The sequence below is a fragment of the Lepidothrix coronata genome, unplaced genomic scaffold (assembly GCF_001604755.1).
Source record: "Lepidothrix coronata isolate B3197 unplaced genomic scaffold, Lepidothrix_coronata-1.0 Scaffold40, whole genome shotgun sequence".
NCBI lineage: Eukaryota > Metazoa > Chordata > Aves > Passeriformes > Pipridae > Lepidothrix > Lepidothrix coronata.
This window is the reverse complement of record NW_016690220.1, coordinates 1,010,031-1,024,190: the sequence shown is the minus strand read 5'-3', so window position 1 is coordinate 1,024,190 and position 14,160 is coordinate 1,010,031. Positions and strand designations below refer to the sequence as shown.

Sequence of the window (14,160 nt, the reverse complement as noted above, 5' to 3'; positions counted from 1 at the left end):
CTATGCTCAGGCTGAAACAAATGGGCATTGCAGAATCTGCAGATGCACTCACTGTCTGGGGAGAAACACATTTAGCAACCAAACACCATCTTGATGCAAGAGGCAGCATGCTGGGCTCAAAAGATTTGATTTTATTGCCTCTTGTTTCAGTTACTCTACTAACCTTAAAAAAAGAGCATAACATAACAATCTTTGAAATTTATAGAATCTGTGTGTAATATATTAGGCAATATATAACAAAGTCGCTCTTTAAGTCACAGGCCTATCTAAAGCATCCGTTTGTGCAACAGTATATGCATTGGTATACATTCCTGGGAGGGGTGATTATTAAATACACATAAAAGCTCAACATTCATTTTACGCATGAACTCTACCTACAGGAACGGAAAAACATCAATAACTCCATTACAGATGCTTGAAAGCAACCATACCACTCAGTGGTATAGTGATAACTGCAAACCACTATGAATTTTTACCTCCATTTAATGCTAAAATCAGCTCAGGACAGATTTTCCATTACAGGGGAATTAAAACAAAATTAGAAAAGGAGTATTTTTCTTACAGTAGCAGCTAAACATTACTGCCAGAGGCTACCGTAACCCAGTTACTAAATTTCCTCATGTCAGTGCATTCACAATGCCCTAAGCATTAACCTAATGCCTAGTCCAACTGGCCTGGCTCCATCACGCACCAACAAATCCACTAATCCTCAGGCTGTGCAAGAAACGCTGAACAGGGCAATCCAATCCAAACTCTTCACCCTGCAAGTGTGGGGTCCAAAAGTCACCTGGAAGTGCTCTATACTTACACCAAAGAGATTACAGCAAAAACAAAACAAAATCATGTTTTGGTCACATCTTAAGTAGATACAGCTTAACATAACTGAACAGATGGGTTATTCAGAAAGCCTAAAAATGTAACAGATTGGTGTCTAATGGATTTTCACTACCAAAGTTTAAATGATGTGGCAAGACAAATTCCACTTAATCACGTATTTTTGTTTGTTCTCTTAGACAAGGCCATCAGATCATACAAAGGTCAATTATAAAAACTTCTCTGCTCCCCAAGGGAGGGTCATGAGAAATCCATGAATGTAAAGTCGATTACAGGACTTACTCAGTGTCCTTCAAGATACTAAGTTCCAAAAACCACTATGTAACAGACAACTCAGCTTCACAAACATGCATTTGGATCCAACATGCTTAAGGATTTTTTCAGCCTACTTTATTATATCAAATATTAATTCAAAATTGAACCTCAAGGATAATATACAGCTTGAAACAGCTTTGGGGGAGAGGGGAGCAATGTCCGTGAACTGTAGCTTTAAAACACTTCTGTAATCCACTGTCCATTTGCTACATTCACCACAAGGTTATTCCTATAGAAATAAAACCTATGCAGTGTGATACCACAGCAACTTTTCTTTCAAAGGCAACTACAATGGCATAATAAATATATTAAAATAACACCTTTTACCAAAGGTTCTCAAACTACATTACCAATAACTAATGCCCAGTGAGATTGGTGTAGTATTTATAATCTGTTCCTTTGTGTGGTCCATGGAAAATACACTTGAAGACAACACAAAAATACAAGAACAACTAAGGCAGCTTGCTTAATTTCTGCCAGGCTTCTGACTGAGAATCTCATGTCTCTGCCAGCACTTCCTCTTTATGTTTCATGAAAAAGCTGCTATTACCACTTCAAAAACAGTGACACAGAGAGGTGGAGGAAGTTATTCCTCTTCTTTTTGCCAGATCTGTCACACTATATATCTCCTTTTACACAAGCTGAGGTTTGTCAGAAGTACTATCAATACAGCTAAAAAATTAACAGGTGAAGATGACTTGGGAAAACATTTCTGAGGATGGCCTCTCACAGAACACGTACGGTGAAAGAGTTGGTGAGAGCAAGCACTCTCGCAATTCGACTCCCTTATTCTCACTCTTCAGTGCTCTGAAAGCAGTACAACCAGTGAATCCCTTCCTCCCACCATGTTCTGAAGCCGAGCAGTGCCATGCAGATTCCTACATTTGGGAAGAGAGAGGTCCAGCATTACAGAAGGAATTGTGCAAGTAGAGACACCTCCTCCTGCAGTGCAGTCCAGCCTCTTCCTGCTCCCTTTCAGCCTCTTCCAGCTTCCCTGCATGAATGCAGTTAAACAAGGAATGGCCACGTTGTGGACCTGCAACATACAGGCTACTTCACAGAAAAGCTTTCTTTGCAGCACATCTCAAAGTACAAGCATGACAGCATTCCTCCTCCCAGGAACTACAGTGCCTTTACCCTGAAGCAGAGAGCACAAGCACCAGGCACATGTGGCTCCTGAGCAAGCAGCACCTGGGAAGGCAGAGGAAAGGAGGTTCCTAGCGCTCTGTGTCAAGCACAATTCACTGACCCCTTCCACACAAGGTTAATGCTGCTCCATGCTGAAGAGAGAGGTACCATCATCATCATCATACGGACCACATCCCAGAGAGCAGTGGGAGACAGGAGCAGTTTAAGAGGTGAAAGGGGAGGCCAAGAAGCTGACTTGCCAATGTTTCCTTCAATTACGCATAAGTCCTTAAGGCCAGTCTTGATATCAAACAATTGTCTGCAATATTTTCTTTATAGTGACAGTAAACAGACACTCCAAAAAGAAAAACAACATAAGAAATATTCTAAAATAAACAATGGAAGATAAAAATAGAGAAATAAAACAGAAAAAGATGGAAAATATAGAAGAATAACGTATTTGGGGCGGACTTAACCACTCAGGCTGAACAAAGACCTACTAAGACTGCATCAAGGCTACATTGAGATAAATTAATACTATATAAAAACCTGCAAAATTTAATTTCACACAATTTCATGCACATACAAACAATAGCAGATCCATCTAATAGTGTTATAAGAAATACTTTTAAAGGATAAAATTACAGTGGAAATATCACATCAAAATAACATCTTCAGGTTTTGCATATTTTGCTAAATGTTTTCAAAATATTTAACACAGGGAAATGTATTTCTAGGGCTTACAATAACCATTTACTCAGTTTCAGAAATCCTTGTCAGCTGAAAAGGATCACAGTTTAACAATGTGAGGACAGAAAGGAAACGTGTTTTCAGTGTCACCATTAAACCTGCAACCACCTAAAATTTTTCTAATTTGAATATGCCACTTGTTAGAGTCGGGACCTGCACGTATTACCATTTTTAGTAGCATTTAGTGTAGGCAAAAAAACAAGCAACAGTTTAAAATTGAAAAAAAGCTTACACCCCTTCTGTATGAGGTCACTCCTGAAGGCTTTTCTTGGCATTTGGCTAAGGCTGAACACACACTCTTCTCCAGATAAGCAGCTTTTCCAAACTTTAGTTGACATGCCTACGTAGAATCCCAAGAGAGTCAGTTTTCAGCTTATCCTGCAGTTTGCCTATATGGTGTAGCTAAGCCAGTACATGGTAAAAAAATGGCTTTGAAATCATGTGTGAAGGAAACAGTACCAATTACATAAAATACAGTTAAATTCCATCAGCAGAGTCAAATCTCATAGAAGATGTCTTCCCAAAGCACAGATAAGACTACAAAACTTGGGTAACACAGCATTGTATTCACAGATGAAACCCTCTGAAAGCTATTTTACAATCTTTTAGACTGCTCTGTCACTATCCACATCAGCTAACTGCATTTAAATTGCCATGTTAAACTATAGTTCTTTACTTGTTTTCTTTTCACCTCCTCCCTTTTCTCAGCCCAGCTGCTCATGTCCTTACAGAGGTGGAGAGAGCAATGCAAGTGAGTTGTGTCCACCATACTGTCTTGCTTCCACTCAGGACAAGTATAATTTGCACAGCACTTTGTTGAGATGCTAACTGTTGCTTTGGGTTTTGTTAGCGGATGGGGTGTTTTCTTTTTTTGGTTTTCTTGGTTTTCTTGTTTTTTAACCAAAGAAAGCTGCTTTGGGAAAGGTGGAAAGAACTTTAAGCCAGATTACAGTAACAGCACCATAATGTCCAGCATGAACCAAACTGCCTCCATGACACAAATAACACAATCTAGCATAGATTTTGATAAAATTAGAGTACAAGGAAGAAAAGAACTTGGCTAGCAGGATCAGATAAAACTGTATACAGAATAAGTCTATGGCAGCATTCAATGTTTTCCAGCATAGCAGCATTATGTTCTGTCCATCATCCCATATTTGCTGGGACACTGAAATTTTGAGATATTCGTATTATCTCTGTAAGGAAAGGAAACAAAAGTGGAGGAATATGCTTTTGGAAAAATGAGGACACTAGTGTAAAGCGAGATAGACTAAAAAGCAAACCCCAGTCCTGACAGCAATCTCCACACAGGAAAGATTCCAGGCACTTTCTGAGGCAGAGAATATGGGAGGGTAGTAAAAAGGAAAATAGCAACGTTAAGAAAGGGAACATAAAGATACCCATAGTGCATGCAACAATTGTACACAGAATACACCAATATGCTTCACAAAATATGCACGGATTTCAGCACCTTCTTTGGATGAGAGAACAGAAAAGCGAAAGCCTGTGCTCTTCTGACACTTGCAAAGTGCAGATGTGAGGAGTGACACAGTCAAGAAAATCACTTGTATTTAAAATTAATTTTTCATGTTACACTTTTAAAAATAATAATAATAATAAAAAATGCATATTTTAGATTTGGGATATGAGTAAACTTACCAAGTTGGCAGAAATAACTACTCACCAAAGCATCAGTACCTAACAAAGCTAATACATCTTCAAATATTTACTAGCAACACTGTAGAAACCAAAAAGAAGACTGACAGTGAAAGGCAGACCCACTAAAAATCAAAATACCTACCTTCACTGCTCCCCACCTAAGGTTCCTTGAGCTCCACATTGGAGTAGAAGCTCAAGTGCATGGCTATAAAAGGGATCATTCTTAAGCATGAGGCTCTAGTGTTTATTAAGAGATGAGCCTCTGAAAGGATTTCCCTTTATCAATAGTTCTGTGTGAATAGTTTCGGTCTTGCTAATGGCCTTGAAGGCAGAGAGGGAGAAGCCTTTTCATTCAAAGGTTGACCCTGAACAAACACAGCAGTGGCCTTTCTCCAAATTCAGATCAGGCCATTCACTTCCTCTAATCAAATCTGAGTAGAAACTGCTCTGCAGCAGCTATCTCATCCTCTTGTTTTGCTCCCGAGCTCTAAGAATAAGTAGGTGTCTATAGCCTGGCTCAAATCCTCAAAAAGTTCACGGAGCTTCACAAAAGCAATGGTTTGACAAAGTCTGAGGTACAAGGGGAGAATTGTTGTTCAATCAGAGAACTGAGGACATGTTCAGATAAACAGATGTGTACCTGAAGTGCCTACTCCATAAGCTTCTGGCAAGCTTCTTTGAAGCACAAAATGGAACTGGCTTGCTCCAAATGACCTCAGCCTCCTAAGCCCTGGCTATTAAGAGTGCTTCCAGACATCCCAAACACACCACTGTCCACCTCACAGGCAATAGGCTGCTAACTGCTGCTTCAACTGTGGAAGGGGGGAAAAATTAAAATCTAGTTTTATCATCTGAAAAGCACAGAAACAAGCACCACTTGAAAACGCAATGCGGGACAAAAATCCTAAGAGGAAAATAGACTCGGCATCTCCTCTTCTGTTTTCCAACTCCACATACACATTTTCTGAGCCCACCCTGCTGTCATGCAGGCCTTCTACTGTATGCAGGGATACAAACGCTGCTTGTCAGCCAGGAGAGTAAGCTGCACAACATCTGCACCCATGAGCCCAGACCACAATTCTTGTATTTTTATTTATAAAGGTCACTTTGCATAGAAGATCCAGAAAGATAACCTGTCCAAAAAAAAGAGCTGCTCCTCACGTGCTCACAGTTTCTATCCTGCGAGCACCTTTGAAATAGCCTCACAGGACACACAAACCCTTTTAACTTTTATCTGCTCAGAGGAGTGAGTGCTGTCAGGATTCATTTGAAAAGCTCCCAAAGAGTGACAATAATACAGCAATGAGCAAATACTGTTTGGTTGAGGGAGAAAGCCTTCCCCTTTGCTCAAACCCCACCTATCCACCTCTCCCTCCTTGAAGCCACTGCCCTGGTCCCTATGGGGCAGGAAACCACCTCTTCCACTCTCAACACCAGCAATGTGACTCCTTCTCTAAACTTTGTAGTAACGAGCTGAAACTTATTTTGTTTTGCTAACATTAAAAATCCCATCCCACAGCTATTTGCATCTTACCCTGGCTCAGGGAGTTGAATAAGAGTAGAGTATCTCTTCCTCACCCAGCAGGCCAATTAATTAGGTTAGGTTTGTTTCAGGAGTTTTGGGTTTTCAGACTCTGGGTCTTATAATTACATTTTGCATCCTAACAGTTTGTCATCTTAAATAATCCAATTAGGGAAGCTATCACTAAGAAAAATATATCATTCATGAGTTGACACAGAGTGGGTGTTTTCAGAAACAGGGAGAGATGAGACGGGAACAAGGGCAGAAATCCGCCTGGGGACTCAGGTAGCAGTACAGATCAGAGTTAGCAGCAGCTATATTTAAAGAATAATTTTACATCCTGGGCCCGTAATTACTTTACACAGAATTAAATTACCACCATCATGAGAAAAAAAATGAAGCAGAGTTATAGGTGAGCTAAAGTAAATATTTTAATAATCAGACAAGTCAGTGACATTCACCAATTTTCCACTACAACAGTGGTTGAAGAGAGGGGCTCTGAGCAACAAGAAGCATTTTTCACAGTACACTGCACTAACTTTTCAATTAGCAGCCCTTGCAGCCTTTTTCAAGCTTACTATGTCCTCCTCCACACTACTTACACTGAAGTAAAGTACATTCCCTGCATGAGAATTCTTTTCCTAGAGTCAGGCAGATAAAACAATCTCTAAGAAAAAAAAAAAAAAAGGAAAAGAAACCCCACACAAATATGGCACAGGTTTTTGCATTTATATTGGTCTACCAAACGACACATGTTCTGTTCCCTTCCGTGTCTTCTCATTGTTGGGGGGAAAAAGCCATCAGCTGCGAAAAGCGACTGAGACAAGAGGTTGACCCTAATGCTCATTTTCTATTTTTTATTTCCAGCTTTAGGGAAATTACATGTAATAATCAGTCTTCTGCCTCTTTTATGCACAGACTTCAATGCAAATCCTTGCTTAGGAAGGCTCCATTTCACAAATAATGGTGGTGGGGAGTCAGGCCTTCTCAAAGCAAAAGTATATTAGCAAACCCCTTCGATATATTATATATTCAGCAAAAGAAGTGGAAAGAGTGAGGCAGTTTAAAAAGGAAATGTTTTTTAATTAGGTTATGAAAAATTGACAGAAGGAAAGATTACATGATCAATTCAGAGCCATAGTGGATTCCTACCTCCCACCACTTTTTTTTACCCTGCTAACTGTGAACAGAAAATCAGAACCAGTTAAGAGTGAGATAATGTTTACATCTCCTCCTTCCAGAACACAGATAAGAATATACACGCCTGCAGGTGGGTGTGCAAATGGAAAGTACATGAGCCAGGACAACAGCAGCTACTTTCAGGGCACTGGAAGAGGAGTTCCCTTTTCTTACCTTTCCCTGCCTGTACCAGTTGCCCAAAACTAAAGAAAGGGAAAGCAACCAAGCACGCAAAAAATACACTACACTTTCAGTGTGCAAGAAATCATCTTGGTTTTCAACACTTGCATGCACTATCACAGTATCAAAATCATTAAACCACAGAATGGTTTGGGTTGGAGGGGACCTTAAAGACCATCAAGTTCCAACACCCTGCCATGGGCAGGGACACCTTCCACCAGACGAGGTTGCTCAAAGCCCCCTCCAACCTCCCCTTGAACACTTCCAGGGATGGGGCATTCACAGTCTCCCTGGGCAACTTGTTCCAGTGTCTCACCACGCTCATCGTAAAAAATGTCTTCCTTGCATCTAGCCTAAATCAACTCTCTTTTAGTTTAAAACCATTCTCCCTTGTCCTACCACAATAGGACCTGCTAAAAAATTTGACCCCATTTTTTCTTATACTCTTGAAGTACTGGAAGTTTGCAATGAGCTCTCCCTGGAGCCTTCCCTTCTCCAGGCTTAATAACCCCAACCCTCTCAGCCCATCTTCACAGGAGAGGTGCTCCAGCCCTCTGATCATCTTCGTGACCCTCCTCTGCACTCAATCCAACAAGTCCATGTCCTTCTTATATTGGGGGCCCCAGAGACAGACACAGTACTCCAGAATGCTAGGTTTGTAAGTCTTCCCACTATTTAAAAGTAACCTAATGGATCAATGTATAACAGAAATGTAAATTTCAGTGAAACTTGCACATAAGTATTTTTTTAAACACTTCCTATTTTGGAAATATATACAACTGCATGACTGAATTAATAAATTCTATTTCCAGCAATACTCTTTTTTTTTTCCAGTTCTCTGTAGCAATCTTATTGGCCAGAGTTCAATTGTTTTCTAAGAGACACCTCATAAATGTATTAAAATACGTTTTCACATGTAAGTATTTTCTGATTACTCTACCTCACCTCATTTATATTTCCTGATATGAGGGATGTACCAACACCTACCTCCTTTCATCTTCATAAAGACACACTTAAGATATATGTCATAACAGTCGATGTTCTGGGCAGGGAAGAGGAAACACCATTATTTTAAAAGAACGTCCATATTTAACATCATTATCACACACCAGCTGTCATGATATAATGTGTGAGATTGCACATATTTATGTAAAACTAACCTTGGACAACCCTGGGAGCTTCATGCTCTTAGCTGTTTAATAGAAGTGCACATTTTTTAAGGCAGGATGTGAAATTCATCTCTATTTGAACAGAATATCGTAGATCGATCAAGACAAAAGATGAGCAAGGAAAAACAAGCACCAAAGCTTTCAATCCCAAAATAGTTATGGCAGTGCAAAATATTACTGCCTCCACCTGGAGAGTGCCACCTTTACAGCTGAAGAGGCACAGGAGCTCATAAAAGCTTTTCTCAGTTGCTTCAGTAGAGTCAACCAGGTTGTTTGAGCAATATTCAGAAGACACATGGACAGCACACAAAATGGCCATATTTGCTCCTTTTAAAAGTAAACACAGATTTTTTAAAATAAAATTTCAGTCTTTTTAAGGGGTCTTTAAAAGCAGAACATGAAGTCTCAGACCATGTGCACAGAACAAATATAAACTTATTTGACAGGAGTCAATTCAATTTTTTTGTTTTAAAAGCCAATGAAAGCATATGTCCCAGAGAAAGCGACAAGGACATATGAATTGCTCCCAGTGAATTTATGTTGGGCATACAGTACATTTTAAGGAGAACCACCTGCCAAAGCAACTGTTCTGATTTCAGCAGTAGCACTGTGATATTTTAACAAAGAGAATGTAAAGGACTGAGGGCAGAAGCGTAACAGAGACTACTCAATGGGACTTCCTAATAATGTGCTTTTGGTCACTGCATCACATCACACTATTCTATAGCCTTAGGTTAGGAAAAAAACAAAACAAAAACCACAACACCAACCACCAAAATAAACTAAACAACAAAGCAAAAAACCCAGAGCATAGAGAGACATAGAGAGAGCAATATTTCTTTATCTTTTATGTCAAAATTAACATTATTTTGGAAAGGAAAACTAATCTCAAAGGCAACTAGACAAGGAGCTTTCTCTTTTCTTAATAGTAAAAAACCTAAAAGTAAGATGAATCCTGAATTCTGGTCTGTCATGAACTACTCCTGAAAACACCAGTATTTCATAAGGAGTTAGTCAGATTTATTTAACATACTGCCTATATCTCACATTTCAACTTCTCAATAGTTGCTATTAATTACCACAAATCTGAGAGAAAGAAATGGCAATGGGAAATAATCAGCAAATTATATATCTTGGCTATTTTGAGGAGAGAAAAGCAGAGTCACAAACATAAAACTAAGAAGCCCAGTTCCCTATCAGCGTTTGTCTGTAGGTGATAATCTTCTGATAATCACTGAGGCCTCTGGATTTAAAAAAAAAAAACAAACAAAAAAAGAACCCACAAAAAACTAAAAAAACCCAACCGAACAAAAAAACAACCACTGAAATATCTCCGAGATGCACACAGGGCATTCTGCCTGATCCCTTAGGGTGGTAAAAAGTGGAGGCCTCAGAGGAGAGAGAAGGTGTGTAAAGCTTATCAAATTCTTTTCCTGACTGCCTTCCCCCACACCCCAACCGACTCTATTATCATCACCACTGAGATCTCTATATACCCATCAGCTTGAGCTGAAACTGGAGAGAAGGTCAGACTTTGTCAGTGTGAGGAGGAACACCGCAGGCACTCAGCATGATGCCTTAACCTTGTCCTCATAAGAAACCAGGTTTAAACAAAACAATCACAGAAAACCAAAGCAATCCTCCACTGATTAGAAAATAGTGATGTCTTTATCTATTTTAACCCAATAAGACTACTGTTGCAAGAATCATTGAAGCCAAGGATGACTGGAGCCAAACACAGTTGGGTCCTCTCCTGTGGCAGTACCCTGCCTCCGGCTCAAGGCCGCATGGAGCCAGCTACGGCAGTCAGCTCAACAGCTCTGCCAGAACACGGTGCATGCATGTGACCACAAAAGTAGGAAGAAGTCTTGACCAGGACTCCCCACATTGCTTTGGAAATCTGGCACTCAACTCCAGCCTGAGCAACCACAGCTACTCAACTACAGCTACGCCTGCACTCGGTCGTTTTCCCAGTCGAGCCTGCCCCACCAACCCAACTGCCTGGCTTGACCTCAGGTCTGCCTCGGCACTGCAGCGCTGCTGGTGACCAGTGGAGCTCAGCTGCCCCAGCTACCATCCCTAGTCCTGCTGTGTGTCTCCCTCGCCCACAGTGGTACTGCAACCTACTGGGGAGCCCCACAATGTCTGTTCCTCTCGCCCTGTGGGACAGTTCATCACCTTTGAAGGTCTCCTCTATGCCTGGGTGTTTCATCACCCTCCCTAATGGCAGCTTTGCTCTGCCAGAGTACACAGATGACCTGAATGGGACTAGGGTTTGGCCCTAATCACTTGAGGACTGATTTTCTGCCCATTCAACTGGTTATTGCCTTTTCAGGGTTGGATACCACTCTGCTGCCTGAACACCTGAGATTTGGTGCCAGCAGACCAGAGGCAGTTGAGCAGCTCATGATGTTTACTGGTTTGCATCATTATGACTAATTGAAAAACTAAATGACTGCAGATTGAGATTACTGAGGCAGCAAACTCATTGTGCAGACTGAAAAAATCTGTTTTAGAATAAAATTCTTAGACATAAGTTCCAAACTCTGACACCCAAAGCTGAGATTCTAGAGTATCTTAAGGCAAGCACAGATTTTATCCACCAACTTCACCAGTTTAATATTAGGACCCTATTCCAAGCAACACCAGGGGTTTTGCACTGTTTTTTCTTTAGTCTCAGATTCTAATTTCCATCTTAATTATCAGAGGAATTTCCTATAGCAGAATGAGTTAAATAGTAGAGGGTTATGTCCATATTTTAGTACTCTGTATCTTGCATACACTGTGAACAACAGGGCCAGAGATCAAGTGGTTTTATAGTTACCTGCCAAGTGCAGTCAATTTTAAATAATCTCCCTTTCTCAAAGTGGTACTGATTTTGCTGGATTTCCCTAGGAAGGAAGGAGGAGAGATCATTTAATTAAGGCACAGATTTGGGTGTCAGGGCTCAGTGCCAACCTCTGTGATCAACCTCCTCTAAAACCATGAGCACATTTCACAACGGCTCTGGGGTTAGCTAGATGAGAGCAACTGGTATTTCCTCCTTATTAAGCGATGGACCCAAGGCATGCCACCTAATTTGCTTGTAAACACTCAACTACTAATAAAATTCAACCCAAAATCTCAAAACAATTCATTGCCACATGTGCACTCAAGAGACAGCGCTCAGAAGATTAACATTTCAAAACTAAGCTCTCAGGAGTCGAGGAGCTCTGGCATGAAGGCTGCCCATGCAATCACATTTAAGCCCTCTGGTGCTTTCACTTAAGGATATAGTCTTTAATTACTGAATTGCTTTTGCTGCCAACACTTCATTCAGCATTCCATTTGACAGGTTCACCCAAGGCACAACAATTCAATATTCAGTTTTACCCACTCTGGTCATAACATGGCCATATGCATTATTTACTGAATACTGTTAAGTCCCAGCTTGAAGTACAAAAATTCCTAATTTTGTTGGCAGATTTCCTGTGGCATTTAGCATTAAACATTCACATACTTCTGAAGCAGGGTTATTTATCTTCATCATAACTCTTGTGAGGAGAGGAGGGTGTGTGTCCTCTACTTCACAGTAAGAAGTGAGACTGTGTAGACACATGAAAGCCAAAAAGTCTCCACTAATTTGAGGTACCAAACTTAAGGTGTCACTGGTGTCATTTTTTTCAGAGCATTCTGCATTTCAGAGAACTTTGCATCCTCAAAGTGAACCAAAATCTCTACTGGCCTCTGCCACAGCAGATAACATTCAGCACTTTTGGGGAAAAAAACAAAAACAATCCCATATAAAGATACACATATGCAATCAGAGAAACATTGTAAAAAAAAAAAAAGTGCCATTAGTGATTTGTACCACTTCACACAGGGTAGTTTTCTTCTATGGCAAAAGAAAACAAAATCCAATCCCAGCAGTCAATAATCAATTTCTCAAACAATAAAAAGAATCCTTTTTTCTTTTTTCCACCAGTAAAAATCCCCTGCATTTCTGCATTGAAGAACAAATGGTTCTATCAGATAACACCCAGCAATCATCCCCTTGAAAGACTTATCCCATACACTGAAGACAAGGTGCACGCACACAAGGAGTGCTCACTAACTCATCAACTCCTTAAACAGGTTCGCTCCCTTTCAGCACCTCTTCAGTCATAAAAGGTAAAAGTCCCCCACCAGAGATCTTAGGAGATTAAAGACAGACAAAACTCCTGAGCCATTGCATTTAGGAATTTTACGCTGAGTAGTACATCCCTCAGAAACTTCACTGATAATTCAAAGCTTGATGGTTCAGAACAGTATTTCAGTATTTCCACAATATATTTCACTATTGATAATAGTAATGATTCTTTGTAAGTCAAAAAGTCAATCAAGCGTAACCACTTCAGTGAAACCTCTCTCAGCCTTCTCTATAAACATGGCTTTCAAATAGAGACAATCAATCGACATTCACATATTCAATTTATTTCCAGTACAGAAACTGTAAACCTAGGAGCTACATATAACATGCATAGATATTATGCAGAAAATATTTCAAATTCCTTAAGTAGCAGCTCTCACTGAAAAGTGAGCCATTATCTACAGTGTTACTGCCCAGGGATAAGCAACATGTACTTTAAGAAGATAATTCAGGACTGATTAAGAAGATGCGGTTTTGAAAGACAAAATAGAATATCTGCATGGGGAATGTACCTAATATCAGTAACAACAGCTTTGGCAATTAAGCTTTCAAATATGCAACAGCACCGACGCAAGGCACCAAGTCTCAAATTCCTTGCGAAATATTATAGCAGCACTGTACTTATTTGTGTTTGTTACCCTAAGAGTTTTCCTAATAGAGAGGTATCAAAAGACTGAAGAAATACAGTTCCATGTCTTTTTGCATATTCAAGATAGTATGCCAACGCAGTGGCTTATTACCACAGCTTTTTTCCTATCAAGAGAGGCCAGCAAAACTATTCTTGAGAAAACAGGAAAGCATACTTAAATGAGATTAATTTGACACTTTCCTCCACTACAGTTTTAAGAAACAGAATTTAGAATCCTACACATTATGCATTTATTTTAAAATGCAGATTCTTAACAGAGAATATTAAAAAGTACGAACAGTCATTTGAGTTCAAAAAGCCCAACAGTTATACTGTTATTCTTCACTGCGTAACAGTTTCAGAAGATTCTCAAAAGATAATTTTGCATTTCTTGTCCACTTAAAACTCTTATGGATATAAACAGGAAACCTAACCAGCAAAGGCAGCAAATTATTTTAGAACACGTTCCGATAATAGCTTGCTTGATCATCAGTCCACAACACAATACCCTAAACTCTGAAAAACAACTCGGTGATAAACGTGTGTGTACACATGCACAACTGCACATCAACTTGCTATGCAGGCTATCAAGCAAATAAGAAAATAAATTATATGGGTATCTTACGGC

General features: G+C 39.9%; 1 protein-coding gene across 7 annotated transcripts in view; it reads right to left on the bottom strand.

Moving 5' to 3' along the window:
• Window positions 1-14,160, bottom strand: part of CARMIL1 (capping protein regulator and myosin 1 linker 1) — a 194,158-nt gene that overhangs the window by 175,919 nt on the left and 4,079 nt on the right. The window lies entirely within an intron of this gene.